This window comes from Sinohyriopsis cumingii, chromosome 8 (assembly GCF_028554795.1).
Source record: "Sinohyriopsis cumingii isolate HCF-2022 chromosome 8, ASM2855479v2, whole genome shotgun sequence".
In the NCBI taxonomy this organism is placed as follows: Eukaryota; Metazoa; Mollusca; class Bivalvia; order Unionida; family Unionidae; genus Sinohyriopsis; species Sinohyriopsis cumingii.
The window spans coordinates 39,399,981-39,410,948 of record NC_142968.1 but is presented as its reverse complement, the minus strand read 5'-3'; the positions used below and the strand labels follow the sequence as shown (position 1 = coordinate 39,410,948).

Genomic DNA, 10,968 nt, shown 5'->3' with positions numbered 1-10,968 from the left:
TAGTCATCTAAGCCTTAGTGTATCGTCTCCGCTGATTAGTATCTGACAAACAAGACTATTTCATATTATTGTTCCCTGTGCATGCCTGCATTGAAATCAAATCAAGAACAAAGAGAAAAGGAAATGGACTAAATGTGTCAGCACAGTCTCGTTAGACTGTGACGTAATTCACATGGTGCAACGTCTGTTTCATCACGGAAAGCATCAAAACAAGTCCAATCAAAATTAAGTGTCGTAAAATCATCGAAGAGAACGGGTTTCTCCAGGTAGCATTTTCAACCAATCAGACATCATTGTGGCAGTGCTGATATCCAACCAAGCGGGATGGGTTGCGTGCGTTGTGGGGGGAGGGGGATAACTAACTGTGAGGAAGATGGCAACATCTTTTGAAGATTTCGAGTGGCAAAATTTAAAAGGTCAAGGTCAGAATGTTCCAGTAATAAGAGTGGGCATTCATTTAAAGACCTCAAATTTGAATTGTTTGTAACAAAACAGGATATATTTATATTAAAGCCCTTTAATTGAGTGAACCCTTCTTTGCTGGTTGATTGATTTATATCTAGTTCCAAGTATATTTATCAGAATAATTTCACTGATGTATGTATGTATGTACGTACGTACGTTTGTATGTATGTATGTATGTATGTTGGGGTGTGTGTGTGTGTGTGTGTGATCGACCTGTTTATATTATAATATTGCGTGAAAATATTAAAATCACCATAGAAAGTGTTAATTTATTGATAGTTGAAAATGTTTATATACTCTTCGAATTCTTTGCCAGCGAGCATTTATTCAAACGTATAAAAATTTGCCTATTTCTAAAAACATCCATGGTTCGTGCTCTAAAATAAATTCCAGGAGACGTAATATTGGAATGTGACAGTTAGGCAAAGATCGTTTGCAATGCCCCTGTATTATTATGTTACGACTCAACCGTCTTAACCGTCTTAAACGAAATAACAGAAAAAAGAGAAAACCAAAAGTTTTTGTAAAATTAAGCAAAGTAATTTATTTCTCTAGAATACAAAGTAAAAATTGAAAAAGAACTTGCGATATTGTGAATTAAATCCCCAAAAGTCCAAAACCTTTTATAACAAGTCCAAATGTATAAAAGATCCAACCGCATTTCAGTAGTATGTCAAATAAGTTCCACTGTTGGACGTGTACTGTGCCTGTAGTCTGTAATGTGGTAATATGCCAAAGGCATGGACTGTGGCGATGTGCTTAAAGTCTTTTGATGTATCACAGCAATATAATCCAAAAATGTTCTTGTTTGAATTCACTATAATTCCAATCCAAGAATATTATTGATGAGCAATTTGTATTTCCAGTGAATAATAATTTGAATAAATAATTACACCTAAATGAAAAACTGAAAACAACAATAACACTGATTCTACTTCAAGACGTTAAGGCAAGAATTAATAATTTCTCAAGTGAACAAAATTAAAAAAGAAGCTAAGACACAAATAGAACCAGAGCGAGGGTCAAAAATTCATGTTTTTAGAACATTCTAAGTTGTAAACAAGATAGGGTATATTACTAAAATTATAATAAAAGAACGTCAAACATCAGGTACACAAGGTTTTTCCGTGGTGGAATACCAGTGTCTTAGACTCAGATTAAGATAAACATGTTTATCTCCATAGATAATGATTCTAATATTGAATCTATTACTCATAGAGAAATATTAGCATCAGCTATGAATTATGTTGTTTACAAAATCAATGTCACTAGTCAAGTACACCATGAACTTGATTCTGGACTAAGGTCAGCAACAAAATACAATTATACATTACATGCAATCATGGAGAAAAAAGCCAACAAACAAAATAAATATACATGTATCTGTAATATATTTCATTTCTTTCACACGCATATTAACTGCAATAAAACATTTGAAAATAATAATAAAACAAATATCAAAGAAAATAAACCATGATGCACTTTTAATTATTCTCTCAAGCTTTCGATAAATTGAGAAATTTAAAGCTGTGAGAATATTTAAATGATTTTTCCCCATGCTATTTCATATCAATATATTTTTCCCTTTGTATTAAATATTTAAATGAAAAATTTCATTCTGCATAGATTTCCATTATATTCACTTTTTCCTAACATGTTAATAGGAAGTGCATAAAGTGCGCGTTATAGTTACCAAGTATGTGCATTGCCTTTGCCATCAAAAAATGTCTGTCGTTGGTTTCCAGTTAATAAAATGGTACATAAAACCAACAAGTGAACATCGGCCCTGGGTTGAAAAGCTAACGATCACTTCAAAGTCACAAACTTGTGGTAAATATGGCATTAGTTATATTGGACATTTTCACCGTTTTCTTTAATTTTAATTTTAGTATGTATTTAAATTTTATTTTGTCCAATATATCATAATCAGTACTAATTGTCATTATCAACGTAATGTATTGACCCAGTTCATGCAGTCGATGACATCTAAAAACAAGTTTTTGAGGTCGCGAGGAACATGGACGGACACGAAGTTTTGACGGTCCACGTTCGAATATATATGTATATAAAGCTGTCAGGCAATTCTGCGCACGCAAGCTTTCCGTCTCCAATATTAAAGCCAAATGCAAAGAGAATCCCACTGACTGACGAAAATAAAATACTGCCAATGCTTACCATTTGAAAAGAGGCAATTGTCACCAAACTATTGTTCTAAATATTAATTTTGGACACACGGGATACCCCTCCCCCCAACTCGGTTCTCGTGACTCGCGATATGTTGGCCTATTCTGCACACAGCTTTGAAAAGATGTAATGTTTATCCATCAGGCTATAGAAATGAAATACACGACTTTGGACTTTTTCTGTCAACAGTTCATTCGGGTCTAAAACGATCTTGTAAAAATTTTTTTTAGTAAAGTTCAACGTTTTACAAAAAAATAAGCTATTATGTGGAAGAGAAACAACGACGAATAAGATGTAATGTTTACATCATCTTGTTTATGAAGAAAGAAAAAAAAATCACTAAAGAATTTAGAAACATACTATACACCGGAGAATTTCTTTACCTGCGGCAAGCTGATACGTTGGATAGCAGACCATTTTGTACCTGTGGAACAACTTCTTGCAAAATTACAAAATTGGATTAAGATGCAACAAATTTTAAGGTATACATTTCCAACTTTTCTATACTGTATTTGCATGATTCTAAAAGATACATAGTAAATAGATTTTCTGGGTTATAGGTTCAAAAAGGTCATGGAGTGGGTCTTCATGTTGACATTTAGAAATCATTTTCACATGCATTTCGAGTCGAAATGTGGGATATTTTTGTACACTGTATGAATATCACTTTTCTTAAAATACGATCGTTCGTTCTTGATACAAAATGGCTTTTTGACCCAAACTAACACGTGATCCAATGTTTACAGAAATGACGTATCGTTGCGCAGAATCACCGACGCGCAGAATTGGCCGACGTGTGTGTGTGTGTGTGCATATATATATATATATATATATATATATATATATATATATATAAACAGTGGAATGCGATTTAGCAGTTTTCTAAAATCCATATCGACATCATTCCAGGTCATAAGCATCTTGAAACAGCAAGAAAAAAAAAGTAGTTAGCGTACATATATATTAAGACATTTAAAATTGCAAGTCATGCATACATATAGGGTCTAGGTGGACAAGTGGGTATTATGTGCTTGCCTTTATATCAATGCTATCTCGTCTGTCTCTCCGTGCGTAGGGTCGAGTCAACGTGGCTATGTCAGAAAGCTTGCCATTAATCGGTGCATCTTCTATGGGCTTTACCGGGTTCGTCCTTTATCAAATATCACGGTCACCAGGTATAGCCTCTCGTGTGCTGAAAAATGGCGTTAAATCTATACACCAAACCAAACATGCAAACCGACATCAACTATGATTTTGGCCTTTGAATGAAATGTACAACAAAAGGAAAAAAAAAAAGGCTAAAATGCTTTAAAAATGTTAATAGCCAAACAATTATCAAGTCATCATCAGATTAAAAACTTGTTCAATCACACGTGTTTGTAGCTACGGTACAAATTCTGCATACGGTTTTACCACGATTTTATGGCGAGGTCGAAGGTTATACCGAAGAATCTCATTATTGCTGTCTTACTCGTATATAGATGTGGGTCGATAGCGATACTATGGCCCATGGTTACACGACTACCTCGTGTCAACAAGAACAGAAAACTCTGATTGGATAAGATAAACAAACTAGACATTCACCATGTCAAATTCGACTAATTAAAACTGTACCTTTTTATGTTATTGAAGAGGGTTGCTTAGGTCAATTTCATATTGGAATGGGCTATTACAGGTGTTATGAATGATGACACCGAGTCGGGTATCGTCTTGTGTGTGATGTGATGTGATTTGGATTTTTAACGTAACTTAAAAAAAAAAAATTCAGTCTTATCGCTACGATGTCTGCAATGTGGCAGTTAATCGTGATGTCTAGCACTGGGGCATCATGCCGCAGACATGTATCATGATGTCCCACCCAGTCACATTATCCTGACACCGGGCCAACCGGTCCTAACACTAACCTCTTAATGCTGAGCGCCATGCGAGGCATCTGTTAGTACCATTTTTGTAAGTCTTTGGTATGACTCGGCCGGGGATCGAACCCACAACCTCCCGCATCAGAGGCGGACGCTCTAACCACTAGGCCACCGGAGCGGTCATCGTCTTGTAGAAGTCTTTATACGAAGTCGTAATTTGTTAACTTGTAACAATTGTCACTGAAAGCAAGATAGAATCAAGTTGAGTTAGTTTGGTTTTGAAGAATGAACTTAACGCATCAACGCAAGATAGAAAACGTTAAGCGCATCTAAATGCACAGGACAGGCTCTTCTGTTTAACCTTTGACCTCACCATGAGATCGTAATTGAAGAATAAAATGAGTTTTGTTTAATGCACTCCATGAGATGGATTAAGGCGTGCGTTACATTAATCTTTTACTGTCTCTAATGCTTTATCAGGAAATGACTTTTTTTAAAACCCAAAACAAATGGTGCATGACATTATTTGCAAAAGTATAATATATTTGTTCAAAATATTTTGCTGTCAACTGGCATTGTCAGTTTCTAGCCATCTGTTATTTTTAATCCGGATATCTTCTGTCATTGTCAGACCTTAAGCATTAGTAAAGATAAAAATATGACTAAGGTATTTTCACGAACGCATATATATATAGGATCCAAATCCGCTACCTACTAAACATATATTTTACATTTGTAATTCATTTATACACAAAGCCCGTTTAGTAAAATGATATGTTCCCACAGAAATTTTTGTCAATTTTTTTTAACTTAACTTGATCCAATACAGGTGATACGGAAAAAATTAAAAACATTCTGAAAAGGTATGTGTTCCATAAAGTAAGCATTCGATTCTTCGAATATATGTCTGTACATGTAGGTTCTTAGGTAGGTAGGTAGATAGGTAGTTATGTATAAATGCGTACGTACATACGTGCCATGGATTGTTTTAATATAGTTTTATGTTGAGGTCGAAAAGGTTTGTACAAGATAGGTCCAGTATTTATCGACGGCTGATCAAAAAGAAACTGGTTGAAATCGCCAGCTATTCGACAAGTATTAAACAAGCGACCAAAGAAGTCTGAACTATTGTCGCAGGTCATGAAGCATGGGTGTTCTTTTCTGAATCGGATAAGAGACATGCTAATAGCCTGGATTGGTGAAAACGAGCAAACCATTTATCACTGGACATAATCAGACCAGTAAGAGTTTTATACTCGATATGTTTCGAAGCAAAAGGTCTGGTCATCCATGTATTGCCGGACTGCAAATATCACTGGACATTTTTATGCAGCCAAAATATTAAAAAACATCGTGGAACACGACCGGATCACCTATCTACGCACCGATACCAGAAGTATTCGTGTACTCCATGACCATGCAGCAGCACATAAATCCATCGCCGTAACCAACTTCCTGAATGATCACAGCATCCAAACTTTGCAACATCCTTCATACTACCCTGATTTAGCTTCACGTGACTTTTGGCTTAATCCCGTTATCTAAGATTCCGCGAGGGGCAGACGATTTGAAAGTCTCCATGCTGTTGGAAGTGTAGTTTTCAGTGTGTGAACATTATACCAAAATGTGAATACGAAATTGCATTTAATAATTGGACAATCAGACTGATAAAGTGCGTAGAGGTGAATGGGAAGTAATTGGAAACAATGCACGAATGTACTGCTTACTAATAAAGAATATTATTGTAGAGTATATTATTAGTCAAATCTTTATAAATGGCCTTCGTACAGCCATACTTGCGGTTAAGTTTTGCTTTTAGACTAGTTTCTTATGTACTCTTCGTTGAAGGGTTATATAAAAGGGACAGCTGAATGTTTGCTCATTGAACGCATTTGTTTTATATATATATATATATATATATATATATATATATATATATATATAAAGTCTAATTAATAGAGCAATAAAATAGTGGTACTTGGTATTCTGATGTATATTACGCGGATTAATCCATGTCCCACCACGAATTCTGAAGCTACATAGTTTTACACTTCCTTATCGTTTTGTCCACCACACCTTGATACCTGTTACGTAGTGGTGGTCATCGTTATCTAGAGGATGATCGACCACGGTGTCATTGCCCGGATTGAGCGGATAATACAATATGAAATTAATGGGTGGAATGAATGAAGATCTGAGCAGAGATATATAACAGAACACGAGTCCCCGTATGTAAAATATAACTATGTAATCAGATAAACAAAATAAAATTGTAACATACACTTGAGATAAACTTCTATTAGAAAATAACCCCAAAGTTATTACAAAATGCAATTAGCAGTTCCGTTTACAAAGATATGCCAAATTTCATCATTAAATCGAGTGAGTGAGTGAACTAAATTGTCCAACATGACCGCATAATCTGCTGACTGATTGCGGTTCTCTCCAGATTTAACACATGTAGTAGACTGGGGTTGATTTATCCCTCTGACTAATCGTGGGATGCGGCTTACGACCTCTCTCCTGCATTTAGCTTCTAACGGGTCTCAACTGTAATATGGATCCATTATACGTCCCCATTGCGTTGCGTTATTGTGTGGAACTATTTCCCTTTTAAAGTATATAAATAGGCAGCCTAAATAGTGTTTTGGGTCCTTACTACTCAGATATACAATTGTCGTCTCTCTCGTTACGTTAGATATCGTAGTTCAAACGGACACCAACTGCTAATACGGTTCTCGGGTCGCACCTTTGCATACCGTGGAGTAATGTGCACATACCACATCATTAAACACTATAGGAACTTAATGTCTTCCTCTAATGAATCCAGTTATCATAAAAGTTCAAGCTCAGTTTCTTCTTATAAACAGATCTTAGTAAAGGAAGATTAACTTGTCTCTCTGACAGACCATTTAACATCACTAAACCATCTACAGCATAGCCTAATCACCATCTGGGGTCGGGGTCAGCCCGCAGGTGCTTTAATGGTTATACAATCGATTAAAAGAATTCAGTTCTTATCATACAAATGAATCAACAAAATTCACTTCATGTCTTAGCTAGAATTTTGGCTAACTAGTGTCATCACTTCCTACAGACCAAAACAATAGCAATTCATATCGTACATGATTCATATGACATACGAATAAATTCAAAAATCATTTCAAGACTCCTATCAAGAAAATAATGTAAGAAATTCTTAAAATATAAGAGTAATATATTATTATAGATAATAAATTCAAACAATTATCATCCTAAGCGTATCAAAATAATAAATGAAACTAAGGTACGGTACCTTGCTCTTTTTTTCCCCTTTTCCATAATCGTCTCTCAAGACTTCCGATACACTTCCCTTGGACTTTTATTTAGCGAGAAAAGAATTGTGCCTCACGCAAAACTAAGACTAAATTTACGATGTAGAACATTTTATAAAACACGACATTTTGTCAGGGAAGCCCACCCCTTAATTAGCTTAGCCAATCAGAATTAGATTTATATAAACGCCGTTGTGAACACAAAAGCCCATCGAAGTTTGAGTACCTTCTCATATTTCGAGCCTTATTAATAAACCGTTTTCTGGAATGTTTCATCTTATGACACACATTTTAACAAGTATGAAAGTATTCTCTGGGTCATTTCAATTTTTGACATTTTCCGATACTTAAAACCGAATTCAACTCACCGTAGCCAATATGTTGTAACCCGGGTGTTTAATTATATTGACAATATCAAACAATGCACTTGATACAAGTGATGCACACATAAACCAGTGTGTGTGTGTGTGTGTGTGTGTGTGTGTGTGTGTGTGTGTTTCTGTGTGTGTGTGTGTGATTTAGATCTTTAACGTAGCTTTAACAGTTTTTTAGACATAGCGCTACGATGTCTACAGTGTGACAGTTTATGGTATCACGGTACCAATTGTTTTTCCATATACCTCAATGCTAATGTTTTGTGAAATAAATATACTTTCTGTCCTACTTGGGCATGCGTGTCACACACTGTCATATAGAACAATGCTAGATTGTCAATTTGACAATGACATAACCAGGTACTCCATTGCATTTAAGAGAGATAACTCTACTGGAACTAGACAGGGGTAAGAGTTATCTAGTCACAACAAGCACATTTTCAGCCATGTGTACCATATTTTAAAAAAATCATAAAAAATACAAAATATGATCTAGATAGAAATTAACACAAGTTCACATGTTGCCAAGAGGCTCAACTTTTTTAAAAGCCAAACAGAAAGTACAACTCTTACATAATGCACCAATCACAGCTAGTGTTGTTCTTTAATTCTGAATACAATGTTCCATACACCTTAAGCTCCGCCCACCTGGACTTGTGCAATTGGTACCGTTATACCTATAGCAAACCTTAATTTTTCCAATAATCTGTGAAATAGTTCGGGACTGTATAAGTAACAAATATACTTAGTCTCACTTGTGAAAAACAATTTGATGAGGTACTAACCTATGTCTTATATGCATGTGTATAGAAATGTCATTGAGCTGTTTGAACTATTGTTTTCATACTTTTGCTTCACCATCAAAATCATCTTTTGAAATAAAATGAATTCTTTCAACTATGAGTTGTATCTTAATCATATCAGCACTTATTGAACTTCACATGGGTGATATGGGATAAATCACATTATGTCATATTATGTAATAACTAGGTCAAAGGTCAATGTACCAAATAGTATGTACCTGTCCTACTTCAAAATGTACAATTCACCTAAAAGAAAGGAATTTATATTTGTTTGGTAGGTGCAGAACTTAACATCAGAGACAGGTGGACATGACCCAATCTTATTATAAAGTATAAGCTTTGACCACTTTACACTATCTGCAGATACAAGAGGTCACTAACCACCACAAAGGTCCACCTACCCATCCTCTTTGTAACACAAATAGTAAGCTTTCCTCCTTTGTAATGTGAATAAAATTGTTTCAATAAACCAGTCAGTCACCAAATATAGTAAATCACAGCTTCTAAGTGGTTATGCTGGATTGGGGGGTGAAATTAGGGGAATAAAATACAGAAAAATGCCAAATATAAACACTAAGTATAGCACATCAAATGGAGTTAAAAACAGGAGGAAAGTGTTTATCTAAAAGGGAGAGGTAGCTTATGATAAAGGAATTAAACGAGGCAAAATCAGCAATGCGAAAAATGAGAAGTGAAAGTTTGATGACCTTACCTTGGACAAATATATGGGGCAGGGCCCAACAGGTCCAAGGACAGCCCAAAGGCAACTGTGCTATAACATCCTTTACAGGTATCCAAATTTCAAGTGAAGTTGTGTTCATTTCCATCTAATATAAAAGGGTGAATCATTTAGATAATATAGATACATATAAAGTATATTTCTTCTACATAAGAATTTAATAATAATTGGCATAAGATAGAGAGAAACTTATCTCAGATCCAAGCAGAACATACCTTATCAGTTTTTAAACTTGTAAACTTTACTGTGAGAAATTATTAAATTGCTTCTACTTACATTTGCATCAAGATTGAGGGCTAATATAATACTTCACAAATCTTCTCTTTATTTTCATAACCAGTCACTGAAAATGTGAGATTTTATTTCCTTGAAATGTTATGACTGGTGTAAGGGAGATAACTGAATGATATACATAAGGTGTGGTAACCTCTAATACATTATCCATGTAATATGGATGAGTTCATCAACAACCTGTATTAACTTTGTTGCAATTAAATTATCTCAAAATACATTACTGATAAAGTGAGAACCTAACATTCAGACTCCTATATTTAGTGGAGACCTCAAGAGTAATGTAATTTTAATGTCTAAGATGACGCAGCTCTTTCATATCACACAGTTCATATTTTCTACAATGCCGGCATGTAGAGTGCAGCCTTCCATAACCATGCAGATATCATCTCATGCCAATTTGCATTCTTGCGATGGAATGCAAAGTTTCAAGAACAGTGTGGATTTGAATGGAATGAATACGCACTGTGTGACTAAAATGGTTATCATTCTGTAATGTTGGACCAAACATGGAAATTCCACAAGAGCAGCTTGACAGAAAGAAATAGGATTAATTGAAAGTCAATAGTAGATTATAATTGGGCTTATACAAGTGCCAATGGGAAATGCTGACTTAAGGAAACTGTTCTTGTTTGTTGGTATTCACTGCTACTTCAACAAAAGGGAATGCAAGAGAACTGAACTAACTACATGAACAATTTCAAAGCAGGAAAGTGTAAAAAACAAAAGGACAATTAGAGCAGGACAATTCAAATCAGAGTGGGAAGGAATACCATATCCTTAATAAATTACCTAAAAATTACTCATGCCAGAACACCCCACATGGTACAAGTGATCTATCTACAAGTGTACTTAGAGTGTTCTCTATCCTGGTTTATGGCATGCCTTACAAGAACAAGATAGCTGTTTTTGTACACATGATTTTTCATCTTTTGCAGG

At 35.1% G+C, this 10,968-nt stretch overlaps 1 long non-coding RNA gene across 1 annotated transcript; it reads right to left on the bottom strand.

Moving 5' to 3' along the window:
- Positions 1 to 1,500: 1,500 nt before the first annotated feature.
- Positions 1,501 to 9,832, bottom strand: LOC149793320 (uncharacterized). The gene is made up of 2 exons (XR_016422765.1): positions 9,712 to 9,832; positions 1,501 to 3,841 (listed from the first exon to the last, which is right to left on the bottom strand). It is a non-coding gene; the product is annotated as an uncharacterized LOC149793320 (long non-coding RNA).
- Between the last annotated feature and the right edge of the window lie 1,136 nt (positions 9,833 to 10,968).